We start from the raw sequence: 27,171 nt of genomic DNA, 5'->3' as shown, positions 1-27,171 counted from the left end.
AAAGAGGTGCAAGATGGAATTGTCCTTGGGCCCTCCCACCCACCCTTATGTTGTATAAACAGGACATGCACACTTTAACCAACCCATCATTTCAGTGACAGGGTCTGCCACACGACTGTGACTGAAATGACGGGTTGGTTTGGACCCCCACCAAAAAAGAAGCAATTAATCTCTCCTTGCACAAACTGGCTCTACAGAGGCAAGATGTCCACCTCATCATCATCCTCCGATATATCACCGTGTACATCCCGCTCCTCACAGATTATCAATTCGTCCCCACTGGAATCCACCATCTCAGCTCCCTGTGTACTTTGTGGAGGCAATTGCTGCTGGTCAATGTCTCCACGGAGGAATTGATTATAATTCATTTTAATGAACATCATCTTCTCCACATTTTCTGGAAGTAACCTCGTACGCAGATTGCTGACAAGGTGAGCGGCGGCACTAAACACTCTTTCGGAGTACACACTTGTGGGAGGGCAACTTAGGTAGAATAAAGCCAGTTTGTGCAAGGGCCTCCAAATTGCCTCTTTTTCCTGCCAGTATAAGTACGGACTGTCTGACGTGCCTACTTGGATGCGGTCACTCATATAATCCTCCACCATTCTTTCAATGGTGAGAGAATCATATGCAGTGACAGTAGACGACATGTCCGTAATCGTTGGCAGGTCCTTCAGTCCGGACCAGATGTCAGCATCAGCAGTCGCTCCAGACTGCCCTGCATCACCGCCAGCGGGTGGGCTCGGAATTCTGAGCCTTTTCCTCGCACCCCCAGTTGCGGGAGAATGTGAAGGAGGAGATGTTGACAGGTCGCGTTCCGCTTGACTTGACAATTTTGTCACCAGCAGGTCTTTGAACCCCAGCAGACTTGTGTCTGCCGGAAAGAGAGATCCAAGGTAGGTTTTAAATCTAGGATCGAGCACGGTGGCCAAAATGTAGTGCTCTGATTTCAACAGATTGACCACCCGTGAATCCTTGTTAAGCGAATTAAGGGCTCCATCCACAAGTCCCACATGCCTAGCGGAATCGCTCCCTTTTAGCTCCTCCTTCAATGCCTCCAGCTTCTTCTGCAAAAGCCTGATGAGGGGAATGACCTGACTCAGGCTGGCAGTGTCTGAACTGACTTCACGTGTGGCAAGTTCAAAAGGTTGCAGAACCTTGCACAACGTTGAAATCATTCTCCACTGCGCTTGAGACAGGTACATTCCACCTCCTATATCGTGCTCAATTGTATAGGCTTGAATGGCCTTTTGCTGCTCCTCCAACCTCTGAAGCATATAGAGGGTTGAATTCAACCTCGTTACCACTTCTTGCTTCAGATGATGGCAGGGCAGGTTCAGGCGTTTTTGGTGGTGCTCCAGTCTTCTGTACGTGGTGCCTGTACGCCGAAAGTGTCCCGCAATTCTTCTGGCCACCGACAGCATCTCTTGCACGCCCCTGTCGTTTTTTAAAAAATTCTGCACCACCAAATTCAAGGTATGTGCAAAACATGGGACGTGCTGGAATTGGCCCAGATTTAATGCACACACAATATTGCTGGCGTTTTCCGATGCCACAAATCCACAGGAGAGTCCAATTGGGGTAAGCCATTCCGCGATGATCTTCCTCAGTTGCCGTAAGAGGTTTTCAGCTGTGTGCGTATTCTGGAAACCGGTGATACAAAGCGTAGCCTGCCTAGGAAAGAGTTGGCGTTTGCGAGATGCTGCTACTGGTGCCGCCGCTGCTGTTCTTGCGGCGGGAGTCCATACATCTACCCAGTGGGCTGTCACAGTCATATAGTCCTGACCCTGCCCTGCTCCACTTGTCCACATGTCCGTGGTTAAGTGGACATTGGGTACAACTGCATTTTTTAGGACACTGGTGAGTCTTTTTCTGACGTCCGTGTACATTCTCGGTATCGCCTGCCTAGAGAAGTGGAACCTAGATGGTATTTGGTAACGGGGGCACACTGCCTCAAGAAATTGTCTAGTTCCCTGTGAACTAACGGCGGATACCGGACGCACGTCTAACACCAACATAGTTGTCAAGGCCTCAGTTATCCGCTTTGCAACAGGATGACTGCTGTGATATTTCATCTTCCTCGCAAAGGACTGTTGGACAGTCAATTGCTTGGTGGAAGTAGTAAAAGTGGGCTTACGACTTCCCCTCTGGGATGACCATCGACTCCCAGCAGCAACAACAGCAGCGCCAGCAGCAGTAGGCGTTACACGCAAGGATGCATCGGAGGAATCCCAGGCAGGAGAGGACTCGTCAGAATTGCCAGTGACATGGCATGCAGGACTATTGGCATTCCTGGGGAAGGAGGAAATTGACACTGAGGGAGTTGGTGGGGTGGTTTGCGTGAGCTTGGTTACAAGAGGAAGGGATTTACTGGTCAGTGGACTGCTTCCGCTGTCGCCCAAAGTTTTTGAACTTGTCACTGACTTATTATGAATGCGCTGCAGGTGACGTATAAGGGAGGATGTTCCGAGGTGGTTAACGTCCTTACCCATACTTATTACAGCTTGACAAAGGCAACACACGGCTTGACAAATGTTGTCCGCATTTCTGGTGAAATACTTCCACACCGAAGAGCTGATTTTTTTGGTATTTTCACCAGGCATGTCAACGGCCCTATTCCTCCCACGGACAACAGGTGTCTCCCCGGGTGCCTGACTTAAACAAACCACCTCACCATCAGAATCCTCCTTGTCAATTTCCTCCCCAGCGCCAGCAACACCCATATCCTCCTCATCCTGGTGTACTTCAACACTGACATCTTCAATCTGACTATCAGGAACTGGACTGCGGGTGCTCCTTCCAGCACTTGCAGGGGGCGTGCAAATGGTGGAAGGCGCATGCTCTTCACGTCCAGTGTTGGGAAGGTCAGGCATCGCAACCGACACAATTGGACTCTCCTTGTGGATTTGGGATTTCGAAGAACGCACAGTTCTTTGCGGTGCTTTTGCCAGCTTGAGTCTTTTCAGTTTTCTAGCGAGAGGCTGAGTGCTTCCATCCTCATGTGAAGCTGAACCACTAGCCATGAACATAGGCCAGGGCCTCAGCCGTTCCTTGCCACTCCGTGTGGTAAATGGCATATTGGCAAGTTTACGCTTCTCCTCCGACAATTTTATTTTAGGTTTTGGAGTCCTTTTTTTACTGATATTTGGTGTTTTGGATTTTACATGCTCTGTACTATGACATTGGGCATCGGCCTTGGCAGACGACGTTGCTGGCATTTCGTCGTCTCGGCCATGACTAGTGGCAGCAGCTTCAGCACGAGGTGGAAGTGGATCTTGATCTTTCCCTAATTTTGGAACCTCAACATTTTTGTTCTCCATATTTTAATAGGCACAACTAAAAGGCTCCTCAGGTAAACAATGGAGATGGATGGATACTAGTATACTTATGGATGGACGAGCGACTGCCGACACAGAGGTAGCTACAGCCATGGACTACCGTACTGTGTCTGCTGCTAATATAGACTGGATGATAAGGAGATGAAATTAATATATATATATATATATATATATATATATATATAATATCACTAGTACTGCAGCCGGACAGGTATATATATTTATTATGTAATGACTGATGACGGACCTGCTGGACACTGTCAGCTCAGCAGCACCGCAGACTGCTACAGTAAGCTACTATAGTAGTATGTATAAAGAAGAAGAAAAAAAAAACCACGGGTAGGTGGTATACAATTATGGATGGACGAGCGACTGCCGACACAGAGGAAGCTACAGCCGTGGACTACCGTACTGTGTCTGCTGCTAATATAGACTGGATGATAATGAGATGAAATCAATATATATATATATATATATATATATAATATCACTAGTACTGCAGCCAGACAGGTATATATATTTATTATGTAATGACTGATGACGGACCTGCTGGACACTGTCAGCTCAGCAGCACCGCAGACTGCTACAGTAAGCTACTATAGTAGTATGTATAAAGAAGAAAGAAAAGAAAAAAAACCACGGGTAGGTGGTATACAATTATGGATGGACGAGCGACTGCCGACACAGAGGTAGCTACAGCCGTGGACTACCGTACTGTGTCTGCTGCTAATATAGACTGGATGATAATGAGATGAAATCAATATATATTATATCACACTAGTACTGCAGCCGGACAGGTAGATATATTTATTATGTAATGACTGATGACGGACCTGCTGGACACTGTCAGCTCAGCAGCACCGCAGACTGCTACAGTAAGCTACTATAGTAGTATGTATAAAGAAGAAAGAAAAAAAAAAAAACACGGGTAGGTGGTATACAATTATGGATGGACGAGCGACTGCCGACACAGAGGTAGCTACAGCCGTTGACTACCGTACTGTGTCTGCTGCTAATATAGACTGGATGATAATGAGATGAAATCAATATATATATATATAATATCACTAGTACTGCAGCCGGACAGGTATATATATTTATTATGTAATGACTGATGACGGACCTGCTGGACACAGTCAGCTCAGCAGCACCGCAGACTGCTACAGTAAGCTACTATAGTAGTATGTATAAAGAAGAAAGAAAAAAAAAAACCACGGGTAGGTGGTATACAATATTATATATATATTATATACAATTATATATATATATATATATATATATATATATATATTAAACTGGTGGTGACTGGTGGTCAGGTCACTGGTCACACTATCAGCAACTTGCAAGTAGTACTCCTAAGCAGACAATCACAATACATATTATACTGGTGGTCAGTGTGGTCACAATGGCAGTGTGGCACTCTGGCAGCAAAAGTGTGCACTGTACGTTATATGTACTCCTGAGTCCTGCTCTCAGACTCTAACTGCTCCCCACTGTCAGTGTCTCCCCCACAAGTCAGATAATATACAGTCACACTATCTATCACTTCAGCAAGTAACTAGTACTCCTCCTAATGCTCCCCAAAATTACTAAAGTAAATACTGTGTCTCTCTCTACTCTAGTCTCACTCTCTTCTCTATAAACGGAGAGGACGCCAGCCACGTCCTCTCCCTATGAATCTCAATGCACGTGTGAAAATGGCGGCGACGCGCGGCTCCTTATATAGAATCCGAGTCTCGCGATAGAATCCGAGCCTCGCGAGAATCCGACAGCGGGATGATGATGTTCGGGCGCGCTCGGGTTAACCGAGCAAGGCGGGAAGATCCGAGTCGCTCGGCCCCGTGTAAAAAAACATGAAGTTCGGGCGGGTTCGGATTCCGAGGAACCGAACCCGCTCATCCCTACATTCTCTGACTGAAAACGCTCCATATCAGTTCTCAGTGTGCTGCAAATATCTGTGCTCAGTGTGCTTTATTGTGGGGACTGGGGACCACCAGTATAATAGTAGTACAGTACAGTACAGTACAGTACAGTAGGCCATTGCTGTATCTTGCAGCTCTGTGTCACTGCAAGTATCCATTCCATATCTGTCAGGGGTGTCAGAACATTTATAGGTTGGGGGGGCAAGATAGATCCTCATTTTGGCGCCCCTAGGGGTGGAGGCGATACTATGAGTATGAAAAGGAGGCAGCACCAGGGTGGGCAGGAGGCCGCACCATGTAGATGGAGGCAGGGAGTCCCACTGACGGAGGTGCTGAGATGGGGAAAGGAGGAGCCTGGGACTGCAGCATTGCGCTGGCAAGTACCATTGTGATGGTGAGGCTGGCTACCGGGAGCAGGCAGGGATGGCAACAGAAATATTGGAGCCCAGTACACAGATATCTCTGGGCCCCCTTCCCCACCTCGACCCCATTCATCCCCATCCACTGCCACTACAATTCCCCTTAGGGAAGCAGGAGAGACAGGGGAGTGAGAGAGAAACAAAGAGTGTGTCGGCGAGAGAGAGAGAGGAGCAAGAGACAGAGTGTCAGGGAGAGAGGTGCAAGAGGAGAGAGAGTGTTAGGGAGAGCAAGCATACGCAGGGGGGATCTGAGTACCTAAAGGCCCCCCTGGCCACCGATCATGGCATATAGGGGGACTCCTCTCAGGCTGATCTCCCGCGGTGGAGCTGAGAGGTGAGAGCCTGTCGCATGGTTGTGGCGCAGTCTTCTGTATCTTCACTCCCTGCCACAGCACTGACTTCAGAGCAGCAAGGTGATGTGGCCATGGCAGGGGCGGGTGGGCGCCGGTATTTAATAATGAATTAAGCTCTCCTTGACCAGCATGAGTGCAGGGTCCGTGGCAGGGGCAGGGGGGGATAGTGAGGAATGATCATGGAGCCAGCATGTTTACTGTCTATGTGGTGGTTGTGGTGCCTGTGTGCTATCAGTCCCTGGAGGGGAGGAAGGGGGTCTTGCTGCCGGTCTATGGAGGCCATATTATTATTTTTTTTACATATATATATACTGTAATATACTATATATATATATATATATATATATATATATATATTTATATTATGAGGCATTAGTATTAGCCAAAATTCACATTATAGCACACAGTATGAGCCGAAATTCACATTATACCACACAGTATGAGCCGAAATTCACATTATAGCACACAGTATGAGCCGAAATTCACATTATACCACACAGTATGAGCCGAAATTCACATTATAGCACACGGTAAGAGCCGAAATTCACATTATAGCACACAGAATGAGCCGAAATTCACATTATACCACACAGTATGAGCCGAAATTCACATTATACCACACAGTATGAGCCGAAATTCACATTATAGCACACAGTATGAGCCGAAATTCACATTATACCACACAGTATGAGCCGAAATTCACATTATAGCACACGGTAAGAGCCGAAATTCACATTATAGCACACAGAATGAGCCGAAATTCACATTATACCACACAGTATGAGCCGAAATTCACATTATAGCACACGGTAAGAGCCGAAATTCACATTATAGCACACAGAATGAGCCGAAATTCACATTATAGCACACGGTAAGAGCCGAAATTCACATTATAGCCAATGGTATGAGCCGAAATTCACATTATAGCACACAGTATGAGCCGAAATTCACATTATAGCACACGGTATGAGCCGAAATTCACATTATAGCACACTGTATGAGCCGAAATTCACATTATAGCACACTGTATGAGCCGAAATTCACATAATAGCATACGGTATGAGCCGAAATTCACATTATGCCACACGGAATGAGACACAATTCAGGGAAAGTGACAGCAGGGATGCAGGTACAGGGAGAGGGGAGCCAGCATACCGGAGCCGGAATCCCGACCGCCGGCATACCGACAGCTGGGCGAATGCAAATGAGCCCCTTGCCGGCACGGTGGCGGGCTACGCTATCTATTCGGTATGCCGGGTGTCGTGATTCCGGCATTGGTATACTGTGCGCAGGGATCCCAACAGCCGGCAACCTACAAACCACCCGGGAGATGGACAGGGAGAGTGACAGAGGGTCAGGGGGAGTGACATAGGGACAGGGACATAGGGACAGGGAGAGTGACAGAGGGACAGGGGAGAGAGGGTTTGGGAAAGTGACAGCAGGGACAAAGGGAGAGAGAAAGGCAGCAGAGTAAAAATGACCTATTGAGCAGTGGTGATGCGGAGGAGGCTGTGGTCTGCAGTGCGGTGGATGAGGAGGCTGTGGTCGGTGCGGGTCGTTGGAGGCTGTGGGCGTTCGAGATGATGCGGAGGAGGAGGCTGTGGGAGTTGGTGTAGGTGCAGAGGAGACTGAGGGCAGCGGTGATGCAGCGGAGGAGCCAGAGGGCGGCGGTTATGCAGTGGAGGAGGTAGAGGGCGGCTGCGGTGCAAAAGAGGAGGCGGCTGTGGTCGGCGACCTTTGGTGCGGTTCCTATGGCCGCCACTACTGTTTCGAATCTGCCACGGACCGGCAGCCAATCAGGAACGGCTGCGCGGCTGCTCCTGATTGGCTGACAGTTCGAGAGAGGTCTGTGACATGCGGAGGCGGAGATCTTCTGCAGTCAGTGTTCGAAGTGCCGGCCCATTTTTAACAATATATATATATTAGAGATGAGCGGGTTCGGTTCCTCGGAAACCGAACCCGCCCGAACTTCATGTTTTTTACACGGGTCCGAGCAGGCTCGGATCTTCCCGCCTTGCTCGGCTAACCCGAGCGCGCCCGAACGTCATCATCACGCTGTCGGATTCTCGCGAGGCTCGGATTCTATCGCGAGACTCGGATTCTATATAAGGAGCCGCGCGTCGCCGCCATTTTCACACGTGCATTGAGAGTCATAGGGAGAGGACGTGGCTGGCGTCCTCTCCGTTTAGAGAAGAGAGAGACACAGTATTTTCGGGGAGCATTATTAGGAGGAGTACTACTGTATACTACTATACTACTTGCTGAAGTGATATTTATAGATTAGATAGTGTGACTGTAAGTGTATTATCTGACTTGTGGGGGAGACACTGACAGTGGGGAGCAGTTAGAGTCTGAGAGCAGGACTCAGGAGTACATATAACGTACAGTGCACACTTTTGCTGCCAGAGTCAGTGCCACACTGCCATTGTTGTGACCACACTGACCACCAGTATAATAATATATTTTGTGATTGTCTGCTTAGGCCTCGGAGTACTAGTTGCAAGTTGCAACGTGACCTGTCCTGAAGAGACCACCAGTTTAATAATCAATCACCACCAGTTTAATATATATATATATATATATATATATATATATATATATAAAATTGTATATAATATATATATATATATATAATATTGTATACCACCTACCCGTGGTTTTTTTTTTTTTCATTCTTCTTTATACATACTACTATAGTAGCTTACTGTAGCAGTCTGCGGTGCTGTGCTGACCTGACAGTGTCCAGCAGGTCCGTCATCAGTCATTACATAATAAATATATATAGTACCTGTCCGGCTGCAGTACTAGTGATATTATATTGATTTCATCTCATTATCAATAATTTATCATCCAGTCTAGACTCTATATTAGCAGCAGACACAGTACATTAGTCCACGGCTGTAGCTACCTCTGTGTCGGCACTCGGCAGTCCATCCATAATTGTATACCACCTACCCGTGGTTTTTTTTTTTTCTTTCTTCTTTGTACATACTACTATAGTATAGTAGCTTACTGTAGCAGTCTGCGGTGCTGCTGAGCTGACAGTGTCCAGCAGGTCCGTCATCAGTCATCATTACCTAATAAATATATTATCTACCTGTCCGGCTGCAGTACTAGTGATATTATATATACATACATATATATATTGATTTCATATCATTATCAATCATCCAGTCTATATTAGCAGCAGACACAGTACGTTAGTCCACGGCTGTAGCTACCTCTGTGTCGGCACTCGGCAGTCCATCCATAATTGTATACCACCTACCCGTGGTTTTTTTTTTTTCTTTCTTCTTTGTACATACTACTATAGTATAGTAGCTTACTGTAGCAGTCTGCGGTGCTGCTGAGCTGACAGTGTCCAGCAGGTCCGTCATCAGTCATCATTACCTAATAAATATATTATCTACCTGTCCGGCTGCAGTACTAGTGATATTATATATACATACATATATATATTGATTTCATCTCATTATCAATCATCCAGTCTATATTAGCAGCAGACACAGTACGTTAGTCCACGGCTGTAGCTACCTCTGTGTCGGCACTCGGCAGTCCATCCATAATTGTATACCACCTACCCGTGGTTTTTTTTTTTCTTTCTTCTTTGTACATACTACTATAGTATAGTAGCTTACTGTAGCAGTCTGCGGTGCTGCTGAGCTGACAGTGTCCAGCAGGTCCGTCATCAGTCATCATTACCTAATAAATATATTATCTACCTGTCCGGCTGCAGTACTAGTGATATTATATATACATACATATATATATTGATTTCATCTCATTATCAATCATCCAGTCTATATTAGCAGCAGACACAGTACGTTAGTCCACGGCTGTAGCTACCTCTGTGTCGGCACTCGGCAGTCCATCCATAATTGTATACCACCTACCCGTGGTTTTTTTTTTTTCTTTCTTCTTTGTACATACTACTATAGTATAGTAGCTTACTGTAGCAGTCTGCGGTGCTGCTGAGCTGACAGTGTCCAGCAGGTCCGTCATCAGTCAACATTACCTAATAAATATATTATCTACCTGTCCGGCTGCAGTACTAGTGATATTATATATACATACATATATATATTGATTTCATCTCATTATCAATCATCCAGTCTATATTAGCAGCAGTAACAGTACGTTAGTCCACGGCTGTAGCTACCTCTGTGTCGGCACTCGGCAGTCCATCCATAAGTATACTAGTATCCATCCATCTCCATTGTTTACCTGAGGTGCCTTTTAGTTGTGCCTATTAAAATATGGAGAACAAAAATGTTGAGGTTCCAAAATTAGGGAAAGATCAAGATCCACTTCCACCTCGTGCTGAAGCTGCTGCCACTAGTCATGGCCGAGACGATGAAATGCCAGCAACGTCGTCTGCCAAGGCCGATGCCCAATGTCATAGTACAGAGCATGTCAAATCCAAAACACCAAATATCAGTAAAAAAAGGACTCCAAAACCTAAAATAAAATTGTCGGAGGAGAAGCGTAAACTTGCCAATATGCCATTTACCACACGGAGTGGCAAGGAATGGCTGAGGCCCTGGCCTATGTTCATGGCTAGTGGTTCAGCTTCACATGAGGATGGAAGCACTCAGCCTCTCGCTAGAAAACTGAAAAGACTCAAGCTGGCAAAAGCACCGCAAAGAACTGTGCGTTCTTCGAAATCCCAAATCCACAAGGAGAGTCCAATTGTGTCGGTTGCGATGCCTGACCTTCCCAACACTGGACGTGAAGAGCATGCGCCTTCCACCATTTGCACGCCCCCTGCAAGTGCTGGAAGGAGCACCCGCAGTCCAGTTCCTGATTGTCAGATTGAAGATGTCAGTGTTGAAGTACACCAGGATGAGGAGGATATGGGTGTTGCTGGCGCTGGGGAGGAAATTGACCAGGAGGATTCTGATGGTGAGGTGGTTTGTTTAAGTCAGGCACCCGGGGAGACACCTGTTGTCCGTGGGAGGAATATGGCCGTTGACATGCCTGGTGAAAATACCAAAAAAATCAGCTCTTCAGTGTAGAGGTATTTCAACAGAAAAGCGGACAACAGGTGTCAAGCCGTGTGTTGCCTTTGTCAAGCTGTAATAAGTAGGGGTAAGGACGTTAACCACCTCGGAACATCCTCCCTTATACGTCACCTGCAGCGCATTCATAATAAGTCAGTGACAAGTTCAAAAACTTTGGGCGACAGCGGAAGCAGTCCACTGACCAGTAAATCCCTTCCTCTTGTAACCAAGCTCACGCAAACCACCCCACCAACTCCCTCAGTGTCAATTTCCTCCTTCCCCAGGAATGCCAATAGTCCTGCAGGCCATGTCACTGGCAATTCTGACGAGTCCTCTCCTGCCTGGGATTCCTCCGATGCATCCTTGCGTGTAACGCCTACTGCTGCTGGCGCTGCTGTTGTTGCTGCTGGGAGTCGATGGTCATCCCAGAGGGGAAGTCGTAAGCCCACTTGTACTACTTCCAGTAAGCAATTGACTGTCCAACAGTCCTTTGCGAGGAAGATGAAATATCACAGCAGTCATCCTGTTGCAAAGCGGATAACTGAGGCCTTGACAACTATGTTGGTGTTAGACGTGCGTCCGGTATCCGCTGTTAGTTCACAGGGAACTAGACAATTTATTGAGGCAGTGTGCCCCCGTTACCAAATACCATCTAGGTTCCACTTCTCTAGGCAGGCGATACCGAGAATGTACACGGACGTCAGAAAAAGACTCACCAGTGTCCTAAAAAATGCAGTTGTACCCAATGTCAACTTAACCACGGACATGTGGACAAGTGGAGCAGGGCAGGGTCAGGACTATATGACTGTGACAGCCCACTGGGTAGATGTATGGACTCCCGCCGCAAGAACAGCAGCGGCGGCACCAGTAGCAGCATCTCGCAAACGCCAACTCTTTCCTAGGCAGGCTACGCTTTGTATCACCGCTTTCCAGAATACGCACACAGCTGAAAACCTCTTACGGCAACTGAGGAAGATCATCGCGGAATGGCTTACCCCAATTGGACTCTCCTGTGGATTTGTGGCATCGGACAACGCCAGCAATATTGTGTGTGCATTAAATATGGGCAAATTCCAGCACGTCCCATGTTTTGCCCATACCTTGAATTTGGTGGTGCAGAATTTTTTTAAAAACGACAGGGGCGTGCAAGAGATGCTGTCGGTGGCCAGAAGAATTGCGGGACACTTTCGGCGTACAGGCACCACGTACAGAAGACTGGAGCACCACCAAAAACTACTGAACCTGCCCTGCCATCATCTGAAGCAAGAAGTGGTAACGAGGTGGAATTCAACCCTCTATATGCTTCAGAGGTTGGAGGAGCAGCAAAAGGCCATTCAAGCCTATACAATTGAGCACGATATAGGAGGTGGAATGCACCTGTCTCAAGCGCAGTGGAGAATGATTTCAACGTTGTGCAAGGTTCTGATGCCCTTTGAACTTGCCACACGTGAAGTCAGTTCAGACACTGCCAGCCTGAGTCAGGTCATTCCCCTCATCAGGCTTTTGCAGAAGAAGCTGGAGACATTGAAGGAGGAGCTAACACGGAGCGATTCCGCTAGGCATGTGGGACTTGTGGATGGAGCCCTTAATTCGCTTAACAAGGATTCACGGGTGGTCAATCTGTTGAAATCAGAGCACTACATTTTGGCCACCGTGCTCGATCCTAGATTTAAAGCCTACCTTGGATCTCTCTTTCCGGCAGACACAAGTCTGCTGGGGTTGAAAGACCTGCTGGTGAGAAAATTGTCAAGTCAAGCGGAACGCGACCTGTCAACATCTCCTCCTTCACATTCTCCCGCAACTGGGGGTGCGAGGAAAAGGCTCAGAATTCCGAGCCCACCCGCTGGCGGTGATGCAGGGCAGTCTGGAGCGACTGCTGATGCTGACATCTGGTCCGGACTGAAGGACCTGACAACGATTACGGACATGTCGTCTACTGTCACTGCATATGATTCTCTCACCATTGAAAGAATGGTGGAGGATTATATGAGTGACCGCATCCAAGTAGGCACGTCACACAGTCCGTACTTATACTGGCAGGAAAAAGAGGCAATTTGGAGGCCCTTGCACAAACTGGCTTTATTCTACCTAAGTTGCCCTCCCACAAGTGTGTACTCCGAAAGAGTGTTTAGTGCCGCCGCTCACCTTGTCAGCAATCGGCGTACGAGGTTACATCCAGAAAATGTGGAGAAGATGATGTTCATTAAAATGAATTATAATCAATTCCTCCGTGGAGACATTGACCAGCAGCAATTGCCTCCACAAAGTACACAGGGAGCTGAGATGGTGGATTCCAGTGGGGACGAATTGATAATCTGTGAGGAGGGGGATGTACACGGTGATATATCGGAGGATGATGATGAGGTGGACATCTTGCCTCTGTAGAGCCAGTTTGTGCAAGGAGAGATTAATTGCTTCTTTTTTGGTGGGGGTCCAAACCAACCCGTCATTTCAGTCACAGTCGTGTGGCAGACCCTGTCACTGAAATGATGGGTTGGTTAAAGTGTGCATGTCCTGTTTATACAACATAAGGGTGGGTGGGAGGGCCCAAGGACAATTCCATCTTGCACCTCTTTTTTCTTTAATTTTTCTTTGCGTCATGTGCTGTTTGGGGAGGGTTTTTTGGAAGGGACATCCTGCGTGACACTGCAGTGCCACTCCTAGATGGGCCCGGTGTTTGTGTCGGCCACTAGGGTCGCTTATCTTACTCACACAGCTACCTCATTGCGCCTCTTTTTTTCTTTGCGTCATGTGCTGTTTGGGGAGGGTTTTTTGGAAGGGACATCCTGCGTGACACTGCAGTGACACTCCTAGATGGGCCCGGTGTTTGTGTCGGCCACTAGGGTCGCTTATCTTACTCACACAGCTACCTCATTGCGCCTCTTTTTTTCTTTGCGTCATGTGCTGTTTGGGGAGGTTTTTTTGGAAGGGACATCCTGCGTGACACTGCAGTGACACTCCTAGATGGGCCCGGTGTTTGTGTCGGCCACTAGGGTCGCTTATCTTACTCACACAGCTACCTCATTGCGCCTCTTTTTTTCTTTGTGTATTGTGCTGTTTGGGGAGGGTTTTTTGGAAGGGACATCCTGCGTGACACTGCAGTGACACTCCTAGATGGGCCCGGTGTTTGTGTCGGCCACTAGGGTCGCTTATCTTACTCACACAGCTACCTCATTGCGCCTCTTTTTTTCTTTGCGTCATGTGCTGTTTGGGGAGGGTTTTTTGGAAGGGACATCCTGCGTGACACTGCAGTGACACTCCTAGATGGGCCCGGTGTTTGTGTCGGCCACTAGGGTCGCTTATCTTACTCACACAGCTACCTCTTTGCGCCTCTTTTTTTCTTTGCGTCATGTGCTGTTTGGGGAGGGTTTTTTGGAAGGGACATCCTGCGTGACACTGCAGTGACACTCCTAGATGGGCCCGGTGTTTGTGTCGGCCACTAGGGTCGCTTATCTTACTCACACAGCTACCTCATTGCGCCTCTTTTTTTCTTTGCGTCATGTGCTGTTTGGGGAGGGTTTTTTGGAAGGGACATCCTGCGTGACACTGCAGTGACACTCCTAGATGGGCCCGGTGTTTGTGTCGGTCACTAGGGTCGCTTATCTTACTCACACAGCTACCTCATTGCGCCTCTTTTTTTCTTTGCGTCATGTGCTGTTTGGGGAGGGTTTTTTGGAAGGGACATCCTGCGTGACACTGCAGTGACACTCCTAGATGGGCCCGGTGTTTGTGTCGGCCACTAGGGTCGCTTATCTTACTCACACAGCTACCTCATTGCGCCTCTTTTTTTCTTTGCGTCATGTGCTGTTTGGGGAGGGTTTTTTGGAAGGGACATCCTGCGTGACACTGCAGTGACACTCCTAGATGGGCCCGGTGTTTGTGTCGGTCACTAGGGTCGCTTATCTTACTCACACAGCTACCTCATTGCGCCTCTTTTTTTCTTTGCGTCATGTGCTGTTTGGGGAGGGTTTTTTGGAAGGGACATCCTGCGTGACACTGCAGTGACACTCCTAGATGGGCCCGGTGTTTGTGTCGGCCACTAGGGTCGCTTATCTTACTCACACAGCTACCTCATTGCGCCTCTTTTTTTCTTTGCGTCATGTGCTGTTTGGGGAGGGTTTTTTGGAAGGGACATCCTGCGTGACACTGCAGTGACACTCCTAGATGGGCCCGGTGTTTGTGTCGGTCACTAGGGTCGCTTATCTTACTCACACAGCTACCTCATTGCGCCTCTTTTTTTCTTTGCGTCATGTGCTGTTTGGGGAGGGTTTTTTGGAAGGGACATCCTGCGTGACACTGCAGTGACACTCCTAGATGGGCCCGGTGTTTGTGTCGGTCACTAGGGTCGCTTATCTTACTCACACAGCTACCTCATTGCGCCTCTTTTTTTCTTTGCGTCATGTGCTGTTTGGGGAGGGTTTTTTGGAAGGGACATCCTGCGTGACACTGCAGTGACACTCCTAGATGGGCCCGGTGTTTGTGTCGGCCACTAGGGTCGCTTAGCTTAGTCATCCAGCGACCTAGGTGCAAATTTTAGGACTAAAAATAATATTGTGAGGTGTGAGGTATTCAGAATAGACTGAAAATGAGTGTAAATTATGGTTTTTGAGGTTAATAATACTTTGGGATCAAAATGACCCCCAAATTCTATGATTTAAGCTGTTTTTTAGTGTTTTTTTGAAAAAAACACCCGAATCCAAAACACACCCGAATCCGACAAAAAAAATTCGGTGAGGTTTTGCCAAAACGCGGTCGAACCCAAAACACGGCCGCGGAACCGAACCCAAAACCAAAACACAAAACCCGAAAAATTTCCGGCGCTCATCTCTAATATATATATATATTTTTATATATATATATATATATATATATATATATATATATATATATATATATATATATATATATATATTTTTTTTTTTTTTAATATGACGTACATACTGTATAAGGATCCCCCCCCCCCCATTACAAATCCTGCATTAGCCATTAGAGAGGGAGTGGGAGCGGGTTGAAGAGTCTCTTACCTGACTCAACCCAGTCCCAGCCACAGCAGGTCTGTAATAAAGAGAAGGCAGGCACTTCTCTGCACTAGGCCATGCCCCCTTTACCACCCACGAATCGCGGCACTTCTCTGTGCCATGAGCCAGCCTTGGTAAGGGGAGGGGGTGAGAGGGCGGCGGGCAGCCCCGTTGAGCTGGGTCTGGGAGGAGGAGGGTCTGCTCTGCACACAGAGCATCCTGCCGCTGCTGCTCAGTCCCTGCATGGAGGTTGTGATGTGCGGTCTTTCCGCTGACCGCACATCGCTCCTCCTGTATATCGGCGGTGGCGCATCTCCAATTTTGGGGGGGCGAGCTGCCCCCTTGCCCCCCCAGTTCCGACGCCTCTGATATCTGTGCTGCAGTTTTGTGAGCAGTATATATAGTATTACAGTGCAGCATTTTGGTGACCAACAATATATAGTTGTACAGTATAGTAGGCCATTGCTGTATCTTGCTGCTCTGTGTCACTGCAAGTATCCATTCCATATCTGTGCTGCTTTTTTGTGAGCAGTATATATAGTATTACAGTGCAGCATTTTGGTGACCAACAATATATAGTTGTGTACAGTAGGCCATTGCTGTATCTTGCTGCTCTGTGTGACTGCAAGTATACATTCCATATCTGTGCTGCATTTTTGTGAGCAGTATGTATACTGTACTGTGCGACGTGTGTTATACAGCTGGTGATTATACATCCTGTAATCTGTACTGAGCGATGTGTGAGATACACCTGGGGATTATACACTCTATATACTGTACTGTGTGATGTGTGAGATACACCTGGGGATTAGACACCCTATATTATTATTATTATTATTATTATTATTATTATTATTATTATCCTTTATTTAGAGACGTCCTTCGGTGACGTCATCGCGGCCACGCCCAGTCCAGAAGCGGGCGGCCGCGCTCATCACTGCTAGCGGGAGAACGCTGGGGGATCCCTGGACAACACTGACCGCACATATTGCGGCTGCGGTAACTCACCACCAGGATTTGAATATTTTTTCTCTCCCAAACCAATTGCTCCTGTGGCATTTTTTCATAGCAACAGAAGCTTTGGTGATAGTATAGGACTATTCATAGTCCATATTTCATTTGCCTCCCCGCTCATGCCCCAAGTGGATATCATTTACAGTTATGTTATCTTTTCTCTACACTAATGTATAGCTATATTTGCATGTCTTGTATTATCAGCAGCATTTGAGTGTAAATCACTTACTATCTCTCAATGTTATAGCAGTGCATTTAAGTGCAAATTTATTTATCATTGTTCCAAAGTTATGGCATTTCTCAAGAGGATGGAATAAGGCTTTATGTATTTGCTGTGAGGCAGTTCTGAGCTCTAAACTTGTTTCACTCATTAACTGCCCTCTGTGTCTAATTGTCAAATTGTTGTGAGCCAGCCTTGAGCTCTTTATCTATTTCGTGGGCCTCCCCTAGTTAACAAGCAACCCTGCACTTGTACAACTTTTGTCAGTATATCTCTCACAACATCACACAGCGAATCTGTGAATTCTTTAGGGGGTATTCTCCCCATGATTATTTATTCAAAATTATTCATCATTATTTTGATCTTCAATTTGGAGACCCATACAACCAACATCTCTCCTTTTCTTTCCCCCCCCCCTTTTTTTCATTCTTCTCTCCACCTATATTCCTTCATTTCTTCACACACACTCCTCTCTGGAAATACCATTTCGGACCATTGGTCCTGATTCATGCAAAGTACAGATAACAGAGTGTGACCTCTTCTTCCTTCTCTTCTTTATGATAGGCCCACGGCCATACTACCCTGAATGCGCCCGATCTTGTCCGATCTCGGAAGCTAAGCAGGTATGGCCTGGTCAGTATTAGGAAGGGGAACCTCCTGAGAATACCAGGTGCAGTGGGCCATTTTAAAGATCAAACTTGCCCTTACTCCCAAAAATCCCAACACACTCTCCTATCTGGAAAAACCATTTCAGACCATCATGGTATCGATTTATTAGAGTACAGAAAATTGAAGTGTCGCCTTTCCTCTTTTTTTTCTTCTCTTTTCTTTTCTTCTTTTTCCCCCCATCATTGGCCCACTACCATACTACCCTGAATACGCCCGATCCTGTCCGATCTCGGAAGCTAAGCAGGCATGGCCTGGTCAGTACTAGGACGGGAAACCTCCTGAGAATACCAGGTGTAGTGGGCCTCTGTTCAAAATCCCCCTGCCCCCCCTACCACCAAGAGAAGTCTCATTGTATCCCTTGCTCCATCCTTCTCACATATCTCTTGAGTTCCATTCCTATAAAGCCTACATTGTCTCAATTCAGATATCCCCAAATTTAAGCATGTACAGTGATTTTTTTGGATACCTTGGATCCTAAGAAACCATTTGGTATCCTTCACTATCCCATTGATATTTTCACCTTCTCAATTATCTTATACCTCATTTGCTAAAAAGGTTAAATAAGATTTACACTAACATATAACACCACACACGAGTCCTAATTCTTTTTTGTCCAAAAGTTTTTTTATTCAAGATTCAATTAAAGGTTATGTTTTAATATTACATACATTACTTCTATCACAACAAATGAGTGCTCCCAAAAAAGTTTTTTTTTGTCTTTTTCTCTTGCTTTTTCCAATTGTAGTATAACCTACAAAATTCCTGGGAGCACCGCCAATCATTAGCAGTTTAAGATTTACTTGATAACTGTATATATATTGTTTTTTTTTCATTGTAATTCCTAATTATTTGACTACTGCGGCTCCACACACAATACTCATGTGTGAGATACACCTGGGGATTATACACCCTATATTATTATTATTATTATTATTATCCTTTATTTATATGGCGCCACAAGGGCAGCACCCAATTACAGAGTACATAAATAATCAAACAGGAAAACAGCACACAGTTACATCAGCAGATGACACTGGAATAAGTATCAGGTGGCAGAAGACTGCTGGATGTGGTACAGTTGAAGATTATTAAAGTAAGACAAAGGATAAGCACATGAGGGAAGAGGGCCCTGCTCGTGAGAGCTTACAATCTAAAGGGGAGGGGTAGACAGACATGGGTGACACAGATGGGGTACATAGAGAACGTGGAACAGAGGGTTAGGATGAGATTTGGCTGGGTTTGGTGAAGAAGTGGACCCCCAGAAGGCACAAGTCAATACTTAACATTGCAACATTTTACTGGGCTATGCAGGAGAAAAATAAAAATAGGGGAAAATAAAAATTAAAAAAAAGAATCGATAACTTCTACTGCTTTCAAAAAGGTCAATGGAAGCTGAAATAATGGACAACTACCTCATGGAAGCCAGATACAGTATACCAAACAGTACTTAGCAGAGTTAGGAATGAGTGTTTATGAAATACAGTAACATTTTGTCATAATATTTCAGAAACTGCATGGCTGGTCTCTTGCACTCTTTTGCTCTAATACACCATCTGCTTTAGGATTTATATTATTATTATTATTATTATTATCCTTTATTTATATGGCGCCACAAGGGTTCCGCAGCGCCCAATTACAGAGTACATAAATAATACTCAAAAACATTATGTCTCCATAATCCCAAAAAAGTCAGTCTTCTTGGAAAGTGGTTTGTTCCTTTGTAAGAGAAAGAGAACAAACGTTCTCAAACAACGGTTTCTCCATTTCTTGTTCCTCTGGGAAGGGATTGTGGATTCGCAGGAATATCTGAGCATTTCTGTAATCAGTAAGCAGCGACTTTCTACAAATGTTTACGAATAATTCCAGTGATTTTGTCATTTTCTTCCAGTGATTTGGACCAATAATACCATTGATTAGAACGAATAATTCCAGTGATTTTGTCATTTTCTTCCAGTGATTTGGACCAATAATACCATTGATTAGAACAAATAATTCCAGTGATTTTGTCATTTTCTTCCAGTGATTTGGACCAATAATACCATTGATTAGAACTAATAATTCCTGTGATTTTGTCCTTTTCTTCCAGTGATTTGGACCAATAATACCATTGATTAGAACGAATAATTCCAGTGATTTTGTCATTTTCTTCCAGTGATTTGGACCAATAATACCATTGATTAGAATGAATTATTCCTGTGATATTGAGGTGTTTGTGTCGCTTAGCTTAGCCGTCCAGCGACCACAGTGCACCTCTTTTTATCTTTTCTTTGCATCATGTGCTATTTGGGGACTATGTTTTTTTTAAATCTGCCATCCTGTGACACTGCAGTGCCACTCCTAGATGGGCCAGGTGTTTGTGTCGGCCACTTGTGTCGCTTAGCTTAGTCATCCAGCAACCTCGGTGCAAATTTTAGGACTAAAAATAGTAGTGTGAGGTGTGAGGTGTTCAGAATAGACTGGAAATGAGTGGAAATTGTGGTTATTGAGGTTAATAATACTATCGGATCACAATTGCCCCCAAATTCTATTTTTTAAGCTGTTTTTGAGGGGTTTTTGAAAAAAAAACACCCGAATCCAAAACACACCCGAATCCGACAAAAAATTTTCAGGGAGGTTTTGCCAAAACGCGTCCGAATCCAAAACACAGCCGCGGAACCGAATCCAAAACCAAAACACAAAACCCGAAAAATTTCCGGTGCACAAACAAGTCATCGTTTCTAATCCTGGGTGTGACTTCTAAGAAATGTGGGATTTAAAATAAAAGACAATGAAATGTATATATACAGTATATCATTTTTTTTTTTTAACACACACACACACATATATTAGGGATGAGCGGGTTCCGTTCCCTTAGAACCAAACCCCCCCCCCCCCCCCGAACTTCACATCCCGAGCCCGGATTCCCGCCAGACTCGAAAACCAGAGCGAGGCAAAACGTCATCATACTGCTGTCGGATTCTCACAGGCTTTGGATCCTATATAAACAGCTTAGCGTCGCCGCCATTTTCACTACGGACTTGGAGAGTGAGGGAGACAAACCTCTGTCTCTCTGTGGGTGGTGGTGTGGGGTAAGTGTGTGCTCTGTTGGGGTGCTGCTGCAGTCACTGTGGTGTCCCTGTGCTGTGTTAGGGGTGCTGTCCTGGCTGTCACTGGTGTTACTGCCGTGTGCTGCAGCTGTACATGGGTGTTGCTATCCTGGCTGTCACTGGTGTTACTGCTGGGTGCTGCAGCTGTACATGGGTGTTGCTATCCTGGCTGTCACTGGTGTTACTGCCGAGTGCTGCAGCTGTACATGGGTGTTGCTATCCTGGCTGTCACTGGTGTTACTGCCGAGTGCTGCAGCTGTACATGGGTGATGCTGTCCTGGCTGTCACTGTGTTGTACAGGGGGCAGGGGCACTGTGAAATATAGGGGTGCTGATGTATTAATAACATTACACTGGCCCTGTATGCTGTAAGAATAAAGGGGTGCTGTCCTGTGAAATGGAGAATAACAATTTTGAGGAAAAAATAGTGTAAGATCAGGAACGACTTCCAGTTCCTCGTACTGGTGCTGAAGCTGCTGCCACCAGTCATGACATTGACGATGCAATTCCATCAACGTTGTCTGCTAAGGCCGATGCCCAATGTCATAGAGGGCGTGTAAAATCCAAGAAGAAAAAATTATTAATCAGGAAAAAAAAGAAATTATCTGATGAGAAATGTAAAATTGGCAACATGGCATTCACTACACGAAGTGGCAAGGAAAGGCTAAGGCCTTGGCCTATGTTCATGACTGGTGGCTCAGATTCTCATGCTTAGCTTTGCCATCCAGCAACCTCAGTGCACCTCTTTTTCTTCTTTGCATCATGTGCTGTTTGGGGACTAGTTTTTAAATCTGCCATCCTTTCTGCCACTGCAGTGCCACTCCTAGATGGGCCAGGTGTTTGTGCCACACACTTGTGTCGCTTAGCTTAGTCATACAGCTACCTCATTGCACCTCTTTTACTTATTTGCATGATGTGGTGTTTGGGGACTAGTTTTTAAATCTGCCATCCTGTCTGCCACTGCAGTGCCACTCCTAGATGGGCCAGGTGTTTGTGCCGCACACTTGTGTCGCTTAGCAAAGTCATCCAGCGACCTTGGTGCAACCTTTTGGCCTAAAAACAATATTGTGAGGTGTGAGGTGTTCAGAATAGACTGGAAATGAGTGGAAATTAATGTTATTGAGGTTAATAATACCGTAGGATCAACATTACCCCCCAATTCTGTGATTTTAGCTGTTTTTATGTTTTTTTCCCAAAAATCATCCACATCCAAAACCCGAAAGGGTGGTTTTGGCAAAACAAATCCAGATACAAAACACGAGTAAGGATCTAGATCCAAAACCAAAACACAAAACCCGAAAAGTGCCCACTGCACATCTCTACTTATAATACATGCAGTAAGAAGTCCTATTTATGTATGATCAGATATTAATATAGCACACACATATTTTGTAACACTTTGCACAGGATATTCAGTCCTGCCCCAGAGGAGCTTACAGCTTTATTTCCTACCCCATGTACACACACACACACTGGGGTAATTTTTCTCTCTCAGAAGCTAATAAACCTGCTAGTATCTTTTTGTATTGTGGATGGAAATTGGAGCATGTGGAGGAAATTCACGAAAAACACTGGGAGAACATACAAACTCCACACCTATAGTACTTCGGTGGGGATAGAAAGCATAACCCCAGTGCTGATAGGCAGCAAACTAAGCACTTTGCCACCGTGTTGCCAGTTTTTAAATGTATTACTGATATTAACAGAATATCCAGACATTACAGTACTATTTACAGGACTGTTGCACTTGGATTTGTATACCTGCCTGCAGAGCCGGCCTTAGGCATAGGCAAACTAGGCAAATGCCTAGGGCATTTGGTATGCTTAGGGGCACCAGCAGCTTCTGCTGATTAAAATGATATGCAGCATGCCTATATTCTGTGTGTATTCCTGGAAATCACTGTAATGTAGCATTTTATATGCAGATACAGCCGCAGTTGCACACAGAATATAAGCATGCTGCATATTATTTTAATCAGCAGCAGCTGCTTGTGAGTCCTAGTCACATAGTAATGCAAATAAGATGCATTTTCATAAACAAAAGGCGCCCGACGTTAGCAGAGCTGCCAGCTGACTCATGCCAGGCATCTCCTGCAGAACTAGCGGCGGTGCTAGGGGGCACCAGCCAAAATCTTGCCTAGGGCATCATATTGGTGAAGCCCGGCTCTGCCTGCCTGCAGCTTTGCCTTCGTCTGTGACTTTGATACAGGTATACAGTAATATACACAGTACTGTCCTTCCTCCGATTTAAAAAGATGAATTAGCACACGTCATTACATACAAAAGAGACGACCATTTGCCAACTGGACAGATTTTTACTTCTTATCTTGATTACTTTGAAATCCCTTTATGTAAATGTGCTGCACTAACATCATCTGATGTATCCATTTGAACCATTATGTAATACTAGTCTTTAATAAGCTAGAGCTACAATTTGTGTAATGTGTCATCTAACTCATTTGCACAAACTTTAATAAAGAATAGAATGTGGGCAAACTAGTATTCCGCGGCAATCAGCCTGATTTTCAGTTTGCTCACACGGCCTAATGAAAGCAAAATTGTAATCGCTTGCTGCGCAATCACTTTGTTCTACTTAATATTTGTGCCGCAATGACAAATTGCCTTTTCGTAAAACTAATTAAAACATTTTTTTCAATTGTTAATGATATTTTGTTTGGATGGTTCAAGTAGTGTTTAGACAAACAGGAGGTTAATATCCCAGCCGGGACTGACCATTATTTACTGTAATTCAGTAACTATATTTATGTAAATAAGCCGAGTAATGAGATTTGTAAAATGCAAGATACCCAACATTGCGTCCGAGGTTACATTTTCTTAATTGGATTACACAAATTGCACACTGCAGAAATTATACCAGTGTATTATTAATTTTATTATTGGTGTCTGCATATCCTGTGACATTAAATTATGGAACTAATTGAATGATCATGGCAGGTAACTGCTCGCCGCAGTAATTTAATTTGGCCGTTCCAAGCACCGCAGGAACCTGCTCCTATTATGGTTCGATGATTAGATATTGGTTGTTTCCTTAATGCCTAGTGCCGGTGATTAAGTTATCATTGGCTCTATGAAGGGCTTATGTTAAAAAAATGTTAATCATATTATTCCTTTCTTATGAACTTATCATGACAAGTTCAATGAACAATTGTCATACTCAGACCTATGAGGCGGGAATGAGCAAATGAAACAGGTCCCTGTAGCCACATTGACTAATCTTAACTCTGCAAATCGGTCCCAGACCAACATTCCACAATGGTTCATACATTAGGTTAAGAAGTCACTTAGCTCATTTAAATATATTAACATATTCATTTTTGTTAAAATCTGTCTTTAATTAAAAAAAAAAGCATAAATCCTATGCAGTATGTGGGATAGCATCAGCAGAAATATAATGATCATTGTATCGCAAAAATGACCTTGATGGGGCAAAAACGTAAGGTTAGTTCACCAGAATGGGTGTAAGCTTTCATAGGCTGTGCATGTCACTATATCTAAGTTAGAGATGTGCAGGTTTTGTGTTTCGGTTTTGGATATGGATCCCCACTCGTGTTTTGAATTTGGATTGTTTTGCCAAAACCACATTTACACGTTTTGATTTTGAATCTGGATGATTTTTGAAAAAAAACATAAAAACAACTAAAATCACAGATTTTGGGAGTAATTTTGTTCCTACGGTATTATTAATCTCAAAAATATTCATTTCCACTCATTTCCAGTCTATTCTGAACACCCCACACCTCACAATATTGTTTTTAGGCCAAAAGGTTGCACCGAGGTCGCTGGATGACTTTGCAAAGCGACACAAGTGGACGGCTCAAACACCTGGCCCATCTAGGAGGGGCACTGCAGTGTCAGACAGACGCAAAAAAAAAAGAGGTGCAAGATGGAATTGTCCTTGGGCCCTCCAACCCAGCCTTATGTTGTATAAACAGGAGATGCACACTTTAACTAACCAATCATTTCAGCGACAGGGTCTGCCACATGACTGTGTCTGAAATTATTGGTTTGTTTGGGACCCCACAAAAAGAGAAGCAATTAATCCCCTCACCAAACAAGAAGCAATTAATATATCCTTGCACAAACTGGCTCTACAGAGGCAAGATGTTGTCCTCATCCTCCGATTCCTCACCCCTTTCAGTATGTACATCCTCTGTCACAACTGAGGGCTGGTGATGACTGGAGGAAGCCTCAGTTGTAGGGGCTGAGGTGTAATTAACCCTGGGAGGTAGTATGGGACCTTTGGACATGCAGTACCCAAGCCCGAAGGCGTGACCACAACAACTGGAATATGGTTATCGGGTTTATTCAAGCACAGTTCAGATGGTACATAGGCAGCAGTATCAGATATGGTAAATGAAATAACAATACACAGTCCCTGTTAAATGCAACAGTGATGGAGATGCGTCTGGGTGCGAAAATATTGGAAGTGGTCTTAACCGACCAGGAGATGGTATGTCCTTAACCAGCACCCATCCGCTGAATAATGAAATAGGAGACAAGAACTGACCAGCAGGTGTTCACTGGAATCTGGTTGTATTGGTTAGGATACAAGTGCTGCTGGGTAGGCCGGATGGAACTGGACCAAACGGTGAACTGTGTGGAGAGCTTGATGCAACAATGTAGCTGGAGAATAGCAGGTGACATTGGTGATGCTGGAGTTCTCTGGTATTAGAAGGTCGATGGCGGAGCACTGATGGTAACTGGTATTCGATGACAGAGCACCGAAGGTATCTGGAATGTGGAAACAGGACACTGCTGGAAGCTGGATGCTGGAAGCCGGTGTTGGACACTGCCAGTTGCAGGGAGCAATGTGAGAACACTGCAGAGTCAGCTGCACCGCTGGGTGGTAAACTGGTGCGGGTCTCTAGTGGAGTTGAAGACAGGAGCTGGAATACCTGAGTAAGCAAACAACCACAAAGCAGGGAGACTGGTATCACTGGGTTTGACAACCAAAGCACTGACGATTTCCTGGTTCAGGAACAGGATATTTATACCTGCAGAGGAGCAGGCATCGGCAAATCAATTAAGCAGAGTTCAGCAGCACAGCGTATTGGTGGAAGTAATGTCATGTGACTGAAACCAACATGGCTGCGCCCATGCTAGCATTTGGAGGGAAAGTCAGTGTTGTGAAACTATGTGAGGAACCACAGTAATGGCGGCGGAGGCCGCGGAGGGCAGAAGACGCCAACTTGCACACTTGAACACAGAGATGGCGGCGGAGGCTGCAGCGGGAAGGAGACGCCATGCAGACTTATTATACGTTGGAAGCGCAGGAATGGCGGCGGAGGCCGCGGAGGGCTGGAGACGCCATTCTTAACTTTATGAGACCACTATGATAGCACCTGCAGAATGACAGGGAGGAGATGTGGCGAGCGGAGATCAGCAACACGACTGAGACCCGGCCCTGGAACGTTGAGCCAGCCTCAGGAGACCCCTGAGAGGTAGATAATGGCGTCCAGTTACATTCTCATCCTCACAGAGTATTAATTCGTCCCCACTGGAATCCACCATCACAGGTCCCTGTGTACTTTCTATAGGCAATTGCTGGTAATGGTCTTCCTGGAGGAATTTATAAATTTATTTTAACGTACATCATCTTCTCCACATTTTGCACCAAACACTCTTTCAAAGTACACACTGGAGGGGGGCAAATTAGGTAACATAAATCCAGTTTGTGCAAGGGCCTCCAAATTGCCTCTTTTTCCTGCCAGTATATGTACGGACTGTCTGACATGCCTGCTTGGATGCTGTCACCCATATAATCCTCCACCATTCTTTCAATGGTAACAGAATCATATGCAGTGACAGTAGACGACATGTCAGTAATCGTTGGCAGGTCCTTCAGTCCGGACCAGATGTCAGCTCTTGCTCCTGACTGCCCTGCATCACTGCCAGTGGGTGGGCTCGGAAATTTTATCCTTTTACTCACAGCCCCAGTTGCGGGAGAAAATTAAGGAGGAGCTGTTAACGGGTCACGTTCCAATTGAGTTGACAATTTTCTCACTAGCAGGTCTTTGAACCTCTGCAGACTTATGACTGCCAGAAATAGATATACAACGTAGGCTTTAAACCTAGGTTCAAGCACGGTGGCCAAAATGTAGTGCTGTGATTT

General features: G+C 45.5%; 1 long non-coding RNA gene and 2 pseudogenes across 1 annotated transcript in view; all 3 read left to right on the top strand.

Annotated features, from left to right (window-relative positions):
* Positions 1-27,171, top strand: part of LOC135064830 (uncharacterized) — a 236,777-nt gene that overhangs the window by 75,297 nt on the left and 134,309 nt on the right. The gene's annotated exons all lie outside the window — the stretch shown is intronic.
* On the top strand, positions 17,849-17,966 carry LOC134935152 (5S ribosomal RNA; annotated as a pseudogene).
* On the top strand, positions 18,139-18,256 carry LOC134953633 (5S ribosomal RNA; annotated as a pseudogene).

The sequence above is a fragment of the Pseudophryne corroboree genome, chromosome 1 (genome assembly GCF_028390025.1).
Source record: "Pseudophryne corroboree isolate aPseCor3 chromosome 1, aPseCor3.hap2, whole genome shotgun sequence".
Lineage (NCBI taxonomy): Eukaryota > Metazoa > Chordata > Amphibia > Anura > Myobatrachidae > Pseudophryne > Pseudophryne corroboree.
The sequence above is the reverse complement of the archived record's forward strand: the minus strand, read 5'-3'. Positions and strand labels throughout refer to the sequence as shown.